The 21913-nt window shown below is 33.3% G+C and overlaps 1 long non-coding RNA gene across 1 annotated transcript; it reads right to left on the bottom strand.

Annotated features, from left to right (window-relative positions):
• Window positions 1-304: 304 nt before the first annotated feature.
• On the bottom strand, window positions 305-18479 carry LOC127725331 (uncharacterized). The gene is made up of 5 exons (XR_007992928.1): window positions 18370-18479; window positions 10950-11015; window positions 8129-8398; window positions 2755-2923; window positions 305-854 (listed from the first exon to the last, which is right to left on the bottom strand). It is a non-coding gene; the product is annotated as an uncharacterized LOC127725331 (long non-coding RNA).
• Window positions 18480-21913: the final 3434 nt, after the last annotated feature.

The raw sequence follows: 21913 nt of genomic DNA, 5'->3' as shown, positions 1-21913 counted from the left end.
CATGTAACACGAAAAACGAATATCCATAGGTGAAATTATATTTTCCTATAGTATATGAATAAATAAGATTTCCCAATCCTACTCACGAATGTGTTAAATCTGGCTTTTTTATGAAAAGTTTTGCATAATAAAATTCATCTCACATAGTATCCTTTATCGTAGCGATAAATTAAGTTAACTTCACATTATTTGTTTTGACAGTTAAACTGTGCGTCAACGGCAAGTTTCGGTATTTCAGACCAATAAACGGAGGAAAGATTGTTTCTGCCTTACAAAAGCGAAATATAGAAAATAAAAAAATGGCAACAACACATGATATTTATCAAACGAAATACATGATTAAGTAATTAAAGTTTGCATTTTTATCAAGAAAAATATGACATTATACAGGTAAATGTCATTGAAACTTGGTATCGTCTGGGTTGATTCTTCGAAAGAATAACCTGTCGTTCTGAAAGAAATAACTACTTACAAACAATGAAAGAGGGAAAAATGGGTTGTATCGAAATCGTATAATATGCGTTACAAACTGGAAATTACTTCATTCATTAACTTTCTCACCACAATGTCCATCCTTTCGCAAATTATTTTCCTAAACTTTAATTAAAAGAATGTATTGTATATAAAATTAATAATACATACATTTGCTTCATTGAAAATATGTATATTGGCAAATGACAGTGTACATCGAAACAAATAAGAGTTGATATCATATTTAAGAGTTTTCTGTTCCTTGAAGGAACAGTTGACTTTTAAGTGAACTTTCATATATTGGCTTTTGGGAATCGCCATTGCTGTCAGCATACCATTGAACATCCCTGTGTACTTTCTTCATCAGATAATCAATGTCACGACTGAAAGGTATATAAACAAAATAATCATGCAGTATAATAAACATCATAAGTATTGTTTAAATTACAACATGAACAATTAAGCTGGATTTAAAATTAGGGAGTGATATTATGAAGGGTAGCATTAAGAAAAAATGCTGTTTTAAGAAATGACATTTAATGAATAAAAGAACATGTTGTAACGACTTTTATATTATTTATGTATGCGTTTCTCTGTGCTAAGTGTTCTTGCGTTTGCTTGTACTGTATTCCTGTCACGTAATGATGTCCTTTTGGCGATAATTTTTAACATTGCCATATAAGCGGGAATGCTTACAATTATATTAAACGAGATCAACAAATTCACAATTATTTTCAAAAAACTCAGATACTAGTCCAAATAACTATCATTATTATGACGGTCTTGAAAGGCTATTTTATATTAATGCTGTGACGACGTCATAATTTTGTTGGCTTACACAAAACCTTATCCACAGAAAATTGAAATTAACTCTACTATACTGACAAGTAAGACATATGTGAAATGTACCGACAATACAGAATTCAAACCACAAACGATAAGACATAACACAATATCAAACCGAACCGTAGTTTAGGAAACGGATTAATATAAGTTAACAGCTAGTTTCCGGATCCAATTAATTATTCAATTATGTATATATATATGTAAATGCCAAATTGTGTACATTCATTAACTTGAATTTGATTAATAAAATATGTTTACACTAACCGAACCGAATGAAGAAACATAACCAAATACATGAATGTTGAAAATCCACCATTGTCTAAGAGGTATGAGGAGGAAATATTAAAAATGACACTCCATAAATTTTATGGACACCATCACAAATTAGTTGATACAATGTGTCGGTGTTTAAACTGACTTACGACATTTTTACCAAGTCGTAGATTGTGGTTTGACATCTATGTCGTCGGTCTGTTAAATATCGAACGTAATCTATTCCTGAATATGACTGTTGGGTGTTAATTTGCATTGCTATACGACGTGTTTCGGTATTTATACATCTAAAAGTAAAATAACAAAAATACCGAACTCCGAGGAAATTCAAAACGGAAAGTCCATAATCAAATGGCAAAGTCGAAAGCTCTAACACACCAAACGGGTTGATTACAAGTGTTATATTCTAGACTTGGTACAGGCATTTTCGTATGTAGAAAATGGTGGATTAAATTTGCTTATATAGCTTGCTAAACCTCTAGTTTGTATGAGAGTTGCATTCAATACCATTATATAGACGACAATCTGTGAACAAACAGACAGACATAATAGGTAAAAATGTCAAAATTGGGGTACAGCAGTCTTAATCACTATAAGAACAATCAAATATGTAACAAAGAAACACAAAAAGATGTATAGACAAAGCCTACTAGCAAAATGAAAGACAAGAATACAAAAAGTTACCATAGTACATAGATATAAATAGGCATTGCTGTATAGGTATTGTTGTATAGTTAAAACAACTTACATTCTTCATCCCGTAGATAATGTATACAAGTACCTAAATTTTCAGCAATGAAGAGGGTGGTGCTTTTTTCAGACTAAGTTTGTCAATAAAACAAGAACTATAAAAAAACTGGCATACATTATGATGTTTAGCTTCGATAAATTGCTGTATCAAGTCAAGAATATCGTAGATGTTTTTCACGTATTTATTTTTTTTATGGGCTTCCCCTTTTTGAATTTGCCTTGGAGTAAATGGTATACCATATTTTGCTTATGTGTATTAGTCTTGTAATTGGCTTTTAATTTGTTTTTTATTACCCACAGAAAAGGAACTTTTAATATAGCGGCACATATTCATTGAGTTTGGTGCATTCGACGACATATGGTAATTTTTGTCTGGTTAGAATATATAATGAATTATCCAAAATTAAAGCTTACACGTAACCATCGCCATAAGCAGGGAACGCAAAGCTTTCCTTAAATACGTTTGCTATGCAGTGAAGATAATAATCTCCTACATGATCATCTGCCATACTTTCAGTGTAAGCAAGAGATGACATTCCAACAAAAAAGTTGTCATCCGGAATTGCTGGTCTGCTTCCTCTACCTATAATGCAAAAAAGGTACGGAATTTTAAAAAAAGATATAATCAAAATAATATCAAGTTTAATTCACTGATTACCACTTATACTATATATTCAAGAATTGTGAACATGTAGCTGTACAAGATTTTAAAAACTCCCTTTCAAATAAAAATGAAATCTTGCATATTTAAACGATTAACTTTACTACATTTAAAGAACTTGAAAGTTTGTAATAAATAATGAATTATTTATTTTTGGAGTGTAAATAATTTTTTTAAGGTTTTTTTTTCATAAATTACGTGGTGTTGGTGGTCGGCGGGGTTAAACATGTTTTGTGAAATCTCAACCCTCCCCCTATACCTCTAGCCAATGTAGAATAAAAAACACACAGCAATACGCACAGTAAAACGCAGTTTAAAAGAAGTCCGAGTCCGATGTCAGAATAGGTAACACAAGAAATTAAACAAAATGACAATGATAAATAAATAACAAAGGACTACTAGCAGTTACTGACATGCCAGCTCCAGACTTCAATTAAACTGATTACAAGATTATGTCTTCATCATATGAAAATCAAGAAGAATCCCTACCGTTAGGGGTTTAGTATCATGCTATCATAAAATATATGAGAGGAACATCACCTGTATAATGCATATGTTTTAGAATAAATTTGTTTATTTCCTATTCAAAGACCCTATGAGTGAATCAATAATAATACCAAAATATGTAATCTTTAATGAACACGAACTGACAACAGTATCGTAACTATATCCCTTCCTAAAAAGTCTGTTTAAAGATTTCGATAGCTTTTGAGGTGATTGCCGACATTTTTGTGCCTTATAAAGAATATTACCATAAAAGATTGAATGTGAAATACCTGAACGTATAAGACGTCTGCATGTTGATTTCTATTTACGAATGATGTCCTTGTACCGATGATAAAATCTAGTAAATGTTTTGACTAGTTTGTGATATCGAAAACCCTGGTGTAATATTTTTTTCAGTAATACAGAGATTGTTTTCGTTGTTACATACACGACCGAATCGAACAAGTTGATATATAAACACCATGAGATGGTGATAAGGGAACGTCACCATTTAAAAATGGATAATTAACAATTGGAAATGAAAAAAAAAACATCTCTTATATCATAGAATTTGGTATAAAGCTTCCCGTCAAAGATATAGATATCAAGATCCAGGAAAGGGCAGTGTTCATTGTTAGTATTAGCTTTGTTTTAAGTCTGTTCGGCAGGATAAATCTCTTTAATGTACATACTGAAGTCGTCATAATTGAGGAATAAATTAACAAATCGCAAGAATTGCAAATTATAAAGATATGTGGTGTGATTGAAATGATGGAACTTTACACTACACACCACAATGCAAGGATGTAAACAAACTACAGGCTCTAAAGAGCCTGTGTCGCTCACCTTGACTTGGTATATGTGCATATTTAACAAAGGACACTCTCCAACATTGTAGACAAGAATAGACTTACTGACAAAATTATCTATTTTGTTGATCTTGTATTACTGATTTTTCAGTCTGTTTAGTTTCTTTGACTTATTAATAGATCTTGCATTACTGATAATTTTTGTGATTTAAAGTGTTAATTATCTATTTTAATTTAAATCATATAATGCAGAACAGAAAACAAAATGTTTCTCTTTTTAAATATCATAGTTTTTATGATAATAGGCAAAAATGAAATACTTTTTTTTAAATTTCATTTATGGGCAATGACTCCTATAAGAATTTTTCTAACAATTTTGACGTTTATTGACAATTGGTAGAGCTCATTATTCTGAAGAAATTTCCTCCTTTCAGATTTTCTCTATTTATAGCGTTTCAAATATTAGACAGAACTTGTATTTTACCCCTATGTTCTTTTTTTAGCCATCTTGGTTGATGGGCGGGATAAAGAGATATACTTTTTAAACACAATACCATATGAATGATTTAGGCCAAATTTGGTTCAATTTGGCCAAGTAGTTTCAGAGGAGAAGTTTTTTGTAAAAGTTAATGGACGACGACGGACGCCAAGTGATGAATAATTGTGAAAAATTGACTTTAAAGAGCAATAACTCTTTATTGGTTCAATTGATCATTTTGGTCATGTTAACCTATTTGTGGATTTGACTTTGCTGAACAATTTTGCTGTTTACAGTTTATCTTTATCTATTATAATATTCAAGATAATAACCAAAAACTGCAAAATGTCCTGAAAATTACTAAGTCCGGGGCAGCTACCCAACAACGGGTTGTCTGATGCATCTGAAAATTTATGGGAAGATAGATCTTCATTTGATAAACATTTTTAATCCTGTCAAATTTGCTATAAATGCTTTAGTTTCAGATAACTGCATTTTACCCGCTTGTTCTATTTTTAGCCATGGCGGTCATTTTGGTTGACGAGCGGGGTCATCGAATACATTTTTTAAACAAGATACCTTAAGGATGATTTATGCTAAGTTTGGTTTTGTAAAAGTCAATGGACGACGACGGACGATGGACGCCAAGTGATGAGAAAAGCTCACTTGGCCCTTTTGGGCCAGGTGAGCTAAAAAGTCAATGCACAGCCTGCATCAATGAGGAAAAGCTTCATGCATAAAAGGTTTTTGAAACGATAAAACAAAGAAATTTAACGTTTGTTTTAAGCTAGTGACATACATTTGTAATTTTAGTTTCTTTGATATATTTTGGAGTTTAGTATGACGTCCATTATCACTGAACAAGTATACATTTTTGTTTAGGGGCCAGCTGAAGCACGCTTCCGGGATCGGGATTTTCTCGCTGCATTGAAGACCTATTGGTGGCCTTCAGTTGCTCTTTGGTCGGGTTGTTGTCTCTTTGACACATACCCAATTTCCATTCTCAATTTTACTGAAAATCAAAAGATTTAACGCTCCTATATTTAGATTAGAAAATAACGAATATAACTTTTCTTGGATAACTACCAACAGTGTGTTATTTTGTTGACGCAAATGCTTGCTACACTTAATTTCGTGCGATTCATAAAAAGTAAAATAGATAAAGATCGTAGTCATTACCACTTATCAGCGTCATGTCTTCTTTTAACATAAACCCGTAAATTATCGTTTCATTATCGGATTCTAGTATGATATGTCTGTCCTATAGAATGGTTCCTTTAAACTATTAACGTTGATGCATACAATGGCATTATAATTTTGTAGTACAAATAGTTCTTATTAAATTTCATGTAAACAAAAAATATTCACGTTCCTAACAAATCAATTAATGGGTCATGTATGACTATGCGACTCTCTACACTAGTTGCCCCTCGATCTAATCAAACGTTTTATAAGTTTTTAAGTTTATATAGCCAAAGCGCTACAAAAGTCTATTTTACAAAAGGTGAATATGCTAGACATACTTAGAAGTTGTCATCCCTAGATTATGATACTTCAATTTTACGTATACGAATCAAAACTTTACGACAAAAGGTAAAAGACATCATGGAAAAAATTTCACAATGAATTAGTGTCATAACAGCCAGTATTCCAAAGTGAAATATTTTCATGGACAGAATTTCATAGTGAAAAATTGTCATGATAGGAAAAATATTTCATGGACATAATTTCATATTGAAATATTGTCATGGACAGAATTTCATAGTTAAATATTGTCATGGACAGGATTTCATATTGAAATATTGTGTAGAAGGAGGTGACGAATTATAATGGACACAATTTCACAGTGAATTAATGTAATAATAGACAGTATTCCGTCAATGACATAATTTCAAAGTGAAAAATTATCATGGATATAATGAAATGTTGTCCTGGATATTATTTCATTATGAATTTTTTTGTCCGACTAACAATATTTTATGTTACAATTGCACTTTGAATATTTTGTCATAAACAAGGGCTTCATTATGGGAAATAAACCTTAAATCTTTAAATCAGTTTTGTGTATTGATATTTAACCTACATTTAATGTTTAATTTGTCAACATCATCATTGAGTACATGTATATACCATTTCGGAACACGTCCATTAAGAGGAGTATAGGTAATTATGTTAAAACTACATCTTCTATGTATTATCCTATTCTGTTAAAATCTAGATTAATATTAAATCAATATTCTACAATGGCCACCTTTATATTGAATGAAAATCAATATATATAATTGTGAGAAATTATTATTATTATTGAGATTTGAAAGAACTGAAAGAATTTGAGCTTGCATATCGACATACTTGTTTAGAAAATTTAGTTTATTCTGAATGAAACAATTACCATATTAGTCCATGCATAATACTATGCATAAACGCGACTTCATTATTATTCATAAAATACATAAAAAATGACCAAATCGTAGTTTTGTCGAAATATTTTCTGACAAACATGGTTAATGGCAAATGATTTAGATAGATATCATAGATAATTCAAGCACATACTGTAATCTGTATCTTGCCAAAATATTTTAGAAGTTTACAAAGCTTTATATGCGAAACTTTCTTGAGGAAAGGAAATAATGTAGACTAACACAGAAAGTATCCTTTAAGTAATCTTAAAACAAACTGTAATTTAAATTCCCTACAAAAAAACCTGCAGGAAGAGTAAACTTGTATATTAACCCCAATGGTGGCTGGGGAATAGACATTTTGCCACTGTGGTCTTCTTCCCATCCAAAGTAAAACACTGGCCAAAATTTGGCGTGCGTTTGTTTGTGTGGGATGTATAAGTACGCATCCAATTCCGGTCACAACTGGGATGTTAAATTCGATACCACCGCTTTGCATGTTAAAACCATTGCAGCAACTATTTAAATAAAGGCAACAGTAGTATACCGCTATTCGAAATTCAAAAATCGATTGAGAAAAAAAAACAAATCCGGGTTACAAACTAAAACTGAGGGAAACACATCAAATATAAGAGAAGAACAACGACACAACAGAAACTCAATCCTAAAATGCAACACATACAGAAACGAACTATAATATAACAATGGCCATTTTCCTGACTTGGTACAGGACGTTTTTAAGAAAAAATGGTGGGTTGAACCTGGTTTTGTGTAAGACAGGTCTAGAGTTGGCCTGTGTGAAAGGCTGAATTCATTACCACTATAACATGTTCCTCCTGTTGTATGCATTGTAAACTTGTTCCCCTCCTATCAATGCAGAAATATTTGCCACTGAACATTAAACCATCTACAATCAATCATGTATATCATTATCGATTTTTGTAACTTAACTTACCTGTGCGACATGCATCAATGAAGATACATTTTGGTTGTCCTTTAAGCTGTACTGTGTTTGCTTTTTTAAGGATATCTTTTGTTTCAACACATTCACCTCCCATGCATTCAATTGATGAGAAGTCGCCATGACTGCTTATGAAGCAGACAAAACACTTCGAATCGGCTTTGGATGCGCATGCCTCAACATGTTGTAAAAGCTTGTCAGCGGAAACATCTTTGTAATATCTAACATTGTAATGATATTCTTCAAAGAGACTTTTAAGATTTTCTGAAAAAATAGTATGATATTTTGTTTCTTTCATCCTCAATAATGAACCTTTTCGCTATGAAACCATAAACTTATTCTGCTCAATTAATGGAAAGTGAACTTGAGATGAGTTTTGCTATTTTTTTTGCTATTTTTACTTGGTCAGAAAGCTAAGGTGTTAGCATTTCTTTATATTTGTTAATCTCCTTAACGGAATGCTCATACTGGACTTTAAAGTGGTCGGAATTATCTCTTTTTGTAAATTGTGATTCATGTTTCTCCTATTTTAACCTACGGTACTGACCTGATTTGTGGGATGTACATTGAGAGTTTTTACTTTTTCAGTGTGCAAATAACGCATTTAATTCATTTTCTCCCGATTAGCACAGTCTATATGTATTCTTGTAAGGTTGGGGATAACCACTCCCTTAAAAAATCTAAATGTTGACAAGTTAGTCAGACAAATGCCTGTTTGCTAATGTCAACATGCCTATATATTTATAGATAAAGGATACAACAGATACAGTTGAGTCTGCCACATATCTCGACTTACATCTAGAAATTGACAATTAGGGTCGGATGAAAACGAAACTTAACGACAAAAGAGATGATTTCAGCTTCCCAATTGTGAACTTTCCATTTCTTTGAAGCAACATACCAGCAGCGCCTGCATACGGAGTATATATCTCCCAATTGATACGATATTCCCGGGCCTATATTTTCTATCATGATTTCCTTGATGGAGGGTTGCTGCTCACAAGGAAGCTTTTAAACCAAGAGTTCCAAATGCTGAAGTTGAAATCATCCCGTCGTAAATATTACGGACGCTATCACGAGTTGGTTGGCCGTTATGGAATATCCGTTTCACAAATGATATCGGATATGTTCCTTATGTCGTAACTACAATCCCGTTCCTTTTTCACGAATGTGACCTACCGAATTAGACTATTTACCAGGTTTGTAATAACATGAGCAACACGACGGGTGCTATATGTGGAGCAGGATCTGCTTACACTTCCATAGCACCTGAGATCACCCCCAATTTCTGGTGGGGTTTGTGTTGCGTAGTCTTTAGTCGTCTATGTTATGTCTTGTATACTATTATTTGTCTGTTTGTCTTTTTTTAGCCATGGCATTATCAGTTTATTTTCTATCTATGAGTTTGACTGTTCCTTTGGTATCTTTCGCCCCTCTTTTATAGCTACTTTTAAAATACGTCAACAGCTATGATGTTCTGCTCATGTCGGAAAATTCATGCAACACATCTAAACATATCCAAACTTATCCGCATTTTAAACAATCCCGAACAATTCACTTTTTCGAATCGATGCGAGACGTCATTTCCCCTCAATTTAAACTGTTAAAAGTAGCCTGTTTTGCTAGATATATCTTGGTTACTAGGTTTACAATTGAGTCAACGGGGAAATGACGAGAAAGAGTACGAATTTTACGAATCTCCAGGGACGTAATTTAATAAAAATTAAACTGTCAGGTACATCATTTTGGAGTAGAATTATGTTTGCATTCAAAGGGTATAGCTGCAAAAATTAGATAAAGGACCCTTAAATATTTTTACTCTGAGTTGGGGTACTTTGAGGGTTGTTATAATGTTGCGATTAAAAAACAAACTAAACAAGCAATACAACAGACCAAAAAAAAAAAGAACTATATTCTATTATGACATTCTTCTTTTGCTTTGGAAACATTGCCATGTTCTAGTTCCAACAAAACATGGGCTGCAGGTAATTGACGTCACTACTGAAATTGCACCGTCTGCTGTGCTTTGAACTATACCCCGGATTTGAAATCAGAAAAGGAAGGAAGAAATAGACGCTGGTGTTCAATGCTTCGATGGAAAACAATTGCTCATTATCAATTAATGATCGGATGAAAGCAAAATATGTACAGTTATTCATGTTATTCACCAATACAATTATTAAAATAAGTAAAACAACAAAACTTCTACATATGAAATTGGCTTAAGAATTTCGAACAGATTGTTCCATATTCAGTTGTTTTCAGTCGATGTAATGTTTTTATACATCCCACTCTCAAATATTGGTACCTTGTGGTATCAGTTAAACAACATATATATTACAACTAAAACATGCATTCTTATTTTATTATCGTAGGTTTAGTATGAATGTTGAATTTTGGAAATGTATCATTTATATTTGAATATGTAGGAATATGTAGGAGCAAAGGCAGACACATAGGTAATAATTTTTATCCAGTGATAATTTTAACAACGCAAGGCTTGTGAGCATTAATTTGATCTACCAGATGCCCGATTTTAAGTTACTTTTCGATATAACGGATCGAAACCAAGCATATTAAATTCAACAGTATATAACGGATTAAACAAAAAAAAATACACGATCGAAATCTGATTCTTACTTTTTAGGTCTGCAACTTCTTTAAACGTAAAGCATGAAGTTATTGTCAGAATACTGGTGTCGCATCCGGATGTACCAATTCCTTGAACTTCATTTTGGTGTTATATTTTAAGCATAGAATATGCTATATTTATTTTATAGCGTCATACAATGATAGAAAATATATGTGTACATACCAACTTCACTTCCAGATGGCAAAGATCTCTCACCAAAATTTGTATTTTTTATTATGAGCACCCATCCTAAAATGCGTGTAAAACTTATTACAATTATATTCATTGTAAGATAACAGTTTTTTTACAGGGACGTTTAGGTGTCAGACCACCAATTCACTCCCTATAATTTAGACTGTATTTAAAAGTAGCCCTACTCTGACACGAATAAGTGCTTTTGATGTCATTATTTACTTAAACAAGAAATGATTGTAACAGGATGCTGTTACGAAGTCTCCCAAACGAAGCTCCCATAATTCGTAATTCCCAGGGTCGCCTGACATTGGGCAACGTCCAGTGAAAATTAGTTTAATCCAGTAAAGTTATATGCATTAGTGATGCCTGGGGACTAACCTTGTATATCATTCAAATCATCTTGGCATGACAAACCAGAATATATATGGTTTAGGGGTGGGGATCTCGACCATTTACAAAATACTAGAACTTTCTCAAATGGCAGGGGGTCGGGATGACCCCTGGGGACTAACCCTGTTTATCATTCAAACCATCTTCGCATGACAAACCAGAATATATATGGTTTAGGGGTGGGGATCTCGACCATTTACAAGATATTAGAACTTTCTCAAATGGCAGGGGGTCGGGATGACCCCTGGGGACTAACCCTGTATATCATTCAAACCATCTTAGCATGACAAACCAGAATATATATGGTTTAGGGGTGGGGATCTTGACCACTTAGAAGATATTAGAACTTTCTTAAATGGCAGGGGGTGGGGGTGACCCCTGGGAACTAACCCTGTATTTCATTTGATGTGCTTTATCATGACAAACCAGAATATATATGGTTTAGGGGTGGGGATCTCGACCATTTACAAGATATTAGAACTTTCTCAAATGGCAGGGGGTCGGGATGACCCCTGGGGACTAACCCTGTATATCATTCAAACCATCTTAGCATGACAAACCAGAATATATATGGTTTAGGCGTGGGGATCTTGACCACTTAGAAGATATTAGAACTTTCTTAAATGGCAGGGGGTGGGGGTGACCCCTGGGGACTAACCCTGTATTACATTTGATGTGCTTTATCATGACAAACCAGAATATATATGGTTTAGGGGTGGGGATCTCGACCATTTACAAGATATTAGAACTTTCTCAAATGGCAGGGGGTCCGGATGACCCTGGGGACTAACCCTGTATATCATTCAAACCATCTTAGCATGACAAACCAGAATATATATGGTTTAGGCGTGGGGATCTTGACCACTTAGAAGATATTAGAACTTTCTTAAATGGCAGGGGGTCGGGATGACCCCTGGGGACTAACCCTGTTTATCATTCAAACCATCTTCGCATGACAAACCAGAATATATATGGTTTAGGGGTGGGGATCTCGACCATTTACAAGATATTAGAACTTTCTCAAATGGCAGGGGGTCGGGATGACCCCTGGGGACTAACCCTGTATATCATTCAAACCATCTTAGCATGACAAACCAGAATATATATGGTTTAGGGGTGGGGATCTTGACCACTTAGAAGATATTAGAACTTTCTTAAATGGCAGGGGGTGGGGGTGACTCCTGGGAACTAACCCTGTATTTCATTTGATGTGCTTTATCATGACAAACCAGAATATATATGGTTTAGGGGTTGGGATCTCGACCATTTACAAGATATTAGAACTTTCTCAAATGGCAGGGGGTCGGGATGACCCCTGGGGACTAACCCTGTATATCATTCAAACCATCTTAGCATGACAAACCAGAATATATATGGTTTAGGGGTGGGGATCTTGACCACTTAGAAGATATTAGAACTTTCTTAAATGGCAGGGGGTGGGGGTGACCCCTGGGGACTAACCCTGTATTACATTTGATGTGCTTTATCATGACAAACCAGAATATATATGGTTTAGGGGTGGGGATCTCGACCATTTACAAGATATTAGAACTTTCTCAAATGGCAGGGGGTGGGGATGACCCCTGGGGACTAACCCTGTATATCATTCAAACCATCTTAGCATAACAAACCAAAATATATATGGTTTAGGGGTGGGGATCTTGACCACTTACAAGGTATTAGAACGTTCTCAAATGGCAGGGGGTGGGGGTGGCCCCTGGGGACTAACCCTGTATTTCATTTGATGTGCTTTATCATGACAAACCAGAATATATATGGTTTAGGGGTGGGGATCTCGACCATTTACAAGATATTAGAACTTTCTCAAATGGCAGGGGGTCGGGATGACCCCTGGGGACTAACCCTGTATATCATTCAAACCATCTTAGCATGACAAACCAGAATATATATGGTTTAGGGGTGGGGATCTTGACCACTTAGAAGATATTAGAACTTTCTTAAATGGCAGGGGGTGGGGGTGACCCCTGGGGACTAACCCTGTATTTCATTTGATGTGCTTTATCATGACAAACCAGAATATATATGGTTTAGGGGTGGGGATCTCGACCATTTACAAGATATTAGAACTTTCTCAAATGGCAGGGGGTCGGGATGACCCCTGGGGACTAACCCTGTATATCATTCAAACCATCTTAGCATGACAAACCAGAATATATATGGTTTAGGGGTGGGGATCTTGACCACTTAGAAGATATTAGAACTTTCTTAAATGGCAGGGGGTGGGGGTGACCCCTGGGGACTAACCCTGTATTACATTTGATGTGCTTTATCATGACAAACCAGAATATATATGGTTTAGGGGTGGGGATCTCGACCATTTACAAGATATTAGAACTTTCTCAAATGGCAGGGGGTGGGGATGACCCCTGGGGACTAACCCTGTATATCATTCAAACCATCTTAGCATAACAAACCAAAATATATATGGTTTAGGGGTGGGGATCTTGACCACTTACAAGGTATTAGAACGTTCTTAAATGGCAGGGGGTGGGGGTGGCCCCTGGGGACTAACCCTGTATTTCATTAAATGGGCTTTATCATTTAGAACATTTTCAATTAAAAAGATTGTGTCTATCACAAACGGTTTTCAATTTATAATCATTTGAAAATTTCAAAAAATAAAATCCCATAGGGTTCTATAGTAAAACCCTCTTTTCTTTTTGCCCCTCAAAGTACCCCTTTATAAACCCCATTGCACAAACAAAACCCTGATTGCACCACTAGACATGTTAGTCTAACATATTGTGAAACCCTAAGTTAATCTGACAAGCGGTTTTGGAGAACGGGTGCGGACAAGTTCAAATTTAAAAGCGGCGGAAGAAGAAGAAGAAGAAGAAGAAGAAGAAGAAGAAGAAGAAGAAGAAGAAGAAGAAGAAGAAGAAGAATAATAATAATAATAAGAACTGAGCAAAAACAATAAGTCTTCCCAAACTTCGTTTGGGAGACTTAATTAACCATCACATTTGGTGAAAGCGAAATATTTTTAAATCATTTTGAGGCAAAATTTACTTGTTAATGAGTTTAAATTAAAATTGAGGATTAATGCGCTCTATAGTATACTAATTTCCGTTTTCCAGATAACCAGTGGTTATTTGGTAAAACTTGTGTTTCGGAGGTAAGACTTGAAAGGTAGGGTGAAAACTGGCATGTAGAAAGATGATACATATACAAAATTCGTAAGGGTTCAGCTTCTTGCCTACTTTATAATTCTAATAAATGTTTTACGAACTTTAACTTCAGACTGTATGTAATGTTAACTGGAAGAAAAACTAAGTCCATATATAAGTAACGTACGGAAAAACTGGAATTATTTTTACAAAATTTCCTTCTAGATACCTGTTTTTTTTTTTATCATAAACAAGCCTCTGTCCAAGTTATATAGAAATCCAGGATAGCTTAATAAAGTTATTAAAACTTTAAAAACTTTAACCACAGAGTGAATGTAATGTTAACTTGCAGAAAAACTAGGTCTACTTATAAGTAAACATTTTTTTTTACCAAATTGACCTCCGGATACCATCTTCTAATCATAAACAAGCTTCTGTCCAAGTTTTATAGAAATCCAGGATAGTTTAATAAAGTTATTTAAACTTTTAAAACTTTAACCACAGAGTGAATGTAATGTTTACTGGCAGAAAAACTAAGTTCATTTATAAATAAAATACTAATAAACAGAATTTTGGTTTTTAAATTTATTTCTGGATACTATCTTATGATCATAAACAAGCTTCTTTCCAAGTTTGGTAGAAATCCAGGATAGTTTTAATTTAAGAAAGTTATTACAATTTCCAAAACTTTAACCACAGAGTGAATATTTGTGGACGACGCCGACGACGGAATGTAGGATCGCTATGTCTCGCTTTTTTGACTAAAAAGAAGATGTGGTATGATTGCCAATGAGACAACTCTCCACAAGAGACAAAATGAAACAGAAGTTAACAACTATAGGTCACCATACGGCCTTCAACAATGAGCAAAGCCCATACCGTAAAGTCAGCTATAAAAGGCCCCGAAATGACAAATGTAAAACAATTCAAACGAGAAAACTAACGGCATAATTTACAAACAATGAACGAAAACAAATATGTAACACATCAACAAACGACAACCACTGAATTACAGGCTCCTGTTAATTTCTGTGTCATTAGGTCTCTTGTGGAGAGTTGTCTCATTGGCAATCATACCACATCTTCTTTTTATATATATATATATAATTATAAGCACTTTTTAGTTAGTCAATGGTCAATATATATATTAGGAAGGGCGGATGACGAGAGTCGCCGCTACAGGTACTTGCAACTTTATTTATTCGTTTAGCCATGTTTAAATGTTTCAATTAAAGCAAAGATATTTAAGTTATTCAAATAGAGAATTCAGTTAGGCAACAAGGCCGCATTTTGATATATTAGTAAATGTCAGAATATAGCTCCGTTGTATGTAAACTTGGACGACTCGTTTCATGCAGAAAATGGTCCTCAATTAATACCACACCTAAAGTCTTTGAGGTTTCTGGTGACTTTATCTTCACCCTGTTTGGCGATAGATTTGTGTCCCATTTTTCATTTTTTCGACATTTTGGAGGTTCCACCGAGATAGTCCAACTTTATATGGTTTTGACAACGTAGATTTCTACATTTTATAACGAGAATGGTCTTGTGAAGTCCAGGTCCGTCATTACCAGTATTTGGCGTTTGCCGTTTATATTATTATACAGTCAAGTCAAGAATGTCGTTCCAGAACAACGTACCGCTACTTCATGGTGAGACAACAAATATTTGTCAACTTTGATGTGAGCAACTGCTTTGTATAAAGTGAATTTACGATTGTGAAACCCTGATGTTTGAAAGGTATATTTGAAATTCATATTTCTCATAATGCGCATATCTACCGGGAAACTCATACTACATCATGTAAATATGTTTGATGTTATTTAATATTAGTGAAAGTGAATGTGTATTGCTTTATCACGTGACAACTTAGACAACCGAAAGAATTTAATCATACGAATCATGTTATCACTCCATTTTTTCTTTTGTACATAAATGTAAAAGTGGGAAATTTAGATATTTGTATCACATCTTACGTTTGATTTAGCAAGAATTTGGATTGATCTTTGTCAACGGGAATTCAAAGTAATGAGGGAAAATTTTGTAATTTTTTATTTGTATGTGAATCCTATTGAAGTGTCCTGAATTTTGGTCATTGCTATATGGTATAGTGGCGTTTGCCGCATGCGCATCTAGATTGTTCAAATTTCAAAAGTGTCATAGTTTTGATATATTGATTTCGAGATAGTTTCGAGACGAAACATTTTGCAGGAGGGTGTGTGTGTGTAACCTGATATATGTGTCCATTTTGTTCCATTTTTTAAACATTTTATGTTATTTGTGTTTTCAGTTTTATATGTTTCACATTCATATCATATTCATATTTTATATTCATGTTCCTTGATGATTGACGTCAAATAATTTGGCTTGAAGGCCGCATTTTGATATATTAGTAAATGTCAGAATATAGCTCCGTTGAACATGTGAATATATCAGTTGTGCATACTGTTCATATCTATTGGAACACATTGTAAACTTGGCTTACAATTTGTATATTTACAGATTCATATAATAAAGTATTATAACTTGGACGACTCGTTTCATGCAGGAAATGGCCCTCAGTTAATACCACGCCTAAAGTCTTTGTGGTTTCTGGTGACTTTATCTTCACCCAGTTTGGCGATAGATTGGTGTCCCATTTTTCCTGCGACACATACATAATGGGTTGGGGTTAAACATGATAGCGGGATCCCAACCGTCCCCCTAACCTGGGACAGTGTTGTAACAGTACAACATAAGAACAAACTATGAAAATCAGTTGAAAAAGACTCAACTTATCAGATGGATACAAATAGAAATACATCTAACAAAAACACAGAGTGAACGTGGCCGGGTACTTGTATATCCCACCAACAAAAAGACACTAAGTACTGATCTGAAAGTACTCGCAGTTAATGACAGCTAGTTCTAAGCCGTCATGTACACTTCAGAATATACCTGATTTCTATGAAGTTAAACTTAAGGTCAAATGTTAAGAAAGCTGTTACAAGTACAAAATTTGGTTGAATAGATAGGGATTTTGAATTGGTAGTCTGACACCTTCTCGGGGACCAAATATTTAAAATGCAAGATACATACAACGATTCTTTACAAAACATACAAGAATGAACTTAAACACAACAGCTTCAACTATATAAGGTGAACTGAAAAAGTAAACTGCAATTTCATAAACTACAAAAATGTATTATTTCACAAACAAAATGTATCATTCATTTCATCACTAGTAGAATATAAGTCGAAAACGTTCATTTCGATCTAAACATTATCTGAAAAGTCTGAACAATAAATTATATAGTCATACTCAATCGTTCACTCAATTTTCAGTCTTATCCACAACGGAAATTTCAGTACTGTTCAAACAATATGCCTGCAGTCAATTCAGTAATGTTCAGTAGCTTTTCCAACAATTCAATAAAATGTTGTACAATTCAAAATTACAGTTTCTGATCAGATATTGTTTACAAATGCATGCATTTGCTGACGCTGTGGCTACCTACTACATGCATCCATGGGACGGATTGTTTACTTAGGAAAAAGGTTTTATATGATAATTCGCAAGAAAAAAGTCGGAAACAATATAAATATAGTCCTCACAACAATATTGTCGTTTGTTAAAATTTGAGTAGACTGCAAATGACTTGATTCAAACAAAACAGTTCCAGCATAGAGTACTTACCTTTTCGGTGTTACAGACATATAAAGAAAAGAGAGATAATTACAGCGGTACATAACTACTAATGAATTACGTTTAGTCATATGACTCTTTCTTTTGTTATCTGCAGTGATAGAAACATTGCAGTAAAAATTATAAAAGGTGAAATAAGAAGTAGACTGGCATATAATGTATTTTTCTTTCATTTATAATCTTTCTTTTACGACTACATGCATACCTCGTTTTTTATTCGACTTTGGGTTTAACTTTAGAGCATTTAGATGGGAACAGACGGCATATTCTTCTAATTGTTCTTGTGAGCAATCAGGTTCTGGAATTAAATATGCAGTTTTTGATAACAAGAAATTCAATATTATTCCCTAAACAGTAAATCTGACATAAGTTTTAAAAACAAGAAATGAAATGGTAGCCTGTGTCTAACTAATTGATATTTTGTGTAAATAAATAAATAAACAAATAATAATAATAAAAAAATCCAGAAACAATCTTAATGTATGCAAAAAACAAAGTTATTGCTTTGTTTCTTTGCCTAAGATAATGCAACCTTGATATTAGTATACTTGCATTATTTGACAGGTAGGAATTCACAAATCAAATATATCATTAAGATAATCTTACATCAGAGGAAGAGCTTCCTTGTCGGATATGAATAGTACTGTTCATTAACTGAAAGTCAACAAGCATCGGTTTGCTTTGTGACTCAAAGATCAGAAGACCCGTAACGTTAAACGTTTTACAAATACCTAAAAAAAGTCTTTAATACATAAAAAACAAGGAAAAGTATATTGATATCATGCTTCCAAATTTCATTGCGAATTAGTGGTCATTCTGTTATTGTAACTTTAGGATAAAGATATTTATTGTGTGTTTTATTGTGACGAGACATGATCTAAATAGGCAACAGAGAAGTTTGTGTACACGTAATACACGTTATTCCTCAGGGCAATATGCATGTACCATATGCGATGCTACACGACAGTAATTTACTCTTGTTTAGAATAAACTATATGCTCTTTTTCTATTATGAAATATATAAAAGTGAGAACATCGCACGAACAATAATTTAGTCTACTGCTATGAAATTTTTACCAGAGAAACTAATCAAACCACATTCAATATTTCTAGAAAGGGAATAAAACACAATCAGTCAATTAACAAATTTCCAGACTTGGTTTAAACATGAGTTATAACCTACATATCCTAAATTATTCGTATATAAATTTGTTGAGCAGTTATGGATCCAATTCTCTCTCTCTAACAAAGTTGAAATAAGATGCATTTAGCTATTTGTCAGTCTTTGTTGCTGACATTTGCACCTATTGTTATCTGTTTTAAGTAATTATACACTCTTAGCTTTTGAATATGCAGCGATTAGTGTTTGTTGCTTTTTCTTGTTACGTTCATTTGTTTGTATTGATTTTTTTGTGCATAGGTTAAGATGATGAAATTTGTTGACATATTCTTCCAATCGTGTCATAAATAATTAATACGAATTAGTATAATAGTGCCTCGTTTATCAATGATGCTGAACTTGCTTAATTGAAAAAAAAAATATATTAAAAAGTCTCTGTGTTTTTTTAGCATTTAGAGTGATACATTTGGAGCAAAATTTGAATAAGATGCAGTACAATTACAGTTATACCAATTTGCAAAGAATAAAATCGTTTACGAAATATTGTACGACTTTTAACACGAAATATTGTACGACTTTTATTACATGAATTCTAATATTTATCAAAAACATTTCTTTTACCGTTTTGCATGGAGGAACCAATGCCACGGATCTAAAACAACAGTGCATATGTCAAAAATGAAAACGAAATATTGGCAATCTCCATTTGCCGACTAAATGTGAAATAACTGAACTCAAATTTGATGTTAGAAATATTCTTTTTGTATGGGTCTTGCTTAATTTGAAAGGCCGTAGGTTATCTGTATTTTTTTTTATCGTTGATGTCATTTGGTCTTTGGTGGAGAGTTGTATCATCTGCAATTATATCACATCTTCTCATTGTTATGCAAACTATATGACTCGAAACAATACTTATTACATATATTGACGTCTGAAAAATACAGATTAATTGACAACGGAATTCAACCTGTGAAGCTTTTGATATCAAGGAAATATGACAACGAACATAACAAATAATAAGTATACATAAATCTAGAAACACAGAAGCTTATTATATCATATATCAATGATTACCAACTTTAATGAAGGAAACAAAATTGAAAAGTGAACAAGTAACATACTAAATAACTAATGCCAAAGACAGCCTAAAATATGAAAGAACTAACTAATAAATGCTACACTACCAGTCAAACAAGAAAATCGAACAGTTTTAAAATTTGGACGTTCAAAATGCGGCTTTGCGAAAATCGAATTGAAGGATGTTTTTTTTTAATTCAAAAGTAGAATAGGAAAAAAGAGATCGACTAACGAAAGCTATATTTCTACATATAGAAATCTGTGTAAAAAAATATTGTAGTTGAAAAACCTGGACAGTATTTTTGTTTATATGTACGAATATCCTTACCGTTTTTATTCCTGAAAATAGAAAAAAAATAATGTTATATTGTAAACTTCTTTGAATGTTTTAAATAGGAACTTGCAATCATTTGGTTTTTAAAGTTGTAGATGTATAGTTATGACACTAATTTTATTCATATTGAGCATATGAGAAGCCAAGTTGCACTTTCACAGATGACACATAAGTTTATATCTGGTTTAATTCAATTTTTGTTACCCCTAAATTCTGTAATATTTGTTTCAACTATTCAGATTCAACTATTGTTACAGTTAAAGAACAAATAACATACTTAAAATATATTAAGCATTTGTTTTCAATCAAAAATAAAATTGCGAATATGTAAATTTTATCTTAGTAGAAATATGCCTCAAAAAACGAAAAATTGTTATGACCTGACCATTAGGTATAACCGACGATTGGGCTCAAGCAGAAAAGACTATCTGGTGCTGATACTTTAATTATGAATCAATCTAACAAATGGTAAAAAGCTGAAATACAAATAAAATACAATTTTACAATGTGTTAAATTAATGTTATGATAACGAAATGTCATATATGATTGATAGCACAGTCCATTGAATGCGAGAAAATATTGTACTTTCAAGAACAGTTAAATTTCCAGTATTTCACGGAGAAAAGGTCCAAATATGTGAAAAGCAATTTGAAGGCTTTAGATACAATGTTATAAAATTAACCCACTCTGTGGTTTAATAGCCACGAATTGTGTCCGAAATGATGTTTGTCCTTAAATGTTCTCCAATACTGGGATGACCTTGCAATTCAGTTCGAGATACGTGTAAGAAAGGGAAAAGGTAACGATGATACGATGTTTTAAAGTTCTTACAAGTTCTTATCGGGTTAAAGATGAATAATCCTCCTAGACTGGAACACATAAACAGATTAAGAATATAATTAAACAAACTATATAAATTGAGGAACTGCGTAAACTGATGTCTTTCTGATATCACTATTCCATAAATTAATCGCATATGAATATAAGAAAAAAAACTAAATCCCAACATACATTGAATATGTACAGGTGAAATGTTCACTATTGGTCGTGTGAAAAATATCAGGTCTCAACTTACGACTTTTCACTATAAAGTTTCATGAATAAATTAATTCCACGGGAAACTGGGTTTGGCACAGTTTCTTGTTCTTTAGAAGAAGGATGTATCGGATGAGATTGTTGTGTTCTGTAGAATGTTCCATTGATAATAGGAACTTTAA

This window comes from Mytilus californianus, unplaced genomic scaffold, assembly GCF_021869535.1.
Source record: "Mytilus californianus isolate M0D057914Y unplaced genomic scaffold, xbMytCali1.0.p SCAF_15, whole genome shotgun sequence".
NCBI lineage: Eukaryota > Metazoa > Mollusca > Bivalvia > Mytilida > Mytilidae > Mytilus > Mytilus californianus.
This window is presented reverse-complemented; position numbering and strand designations above follow the sequence as displayed.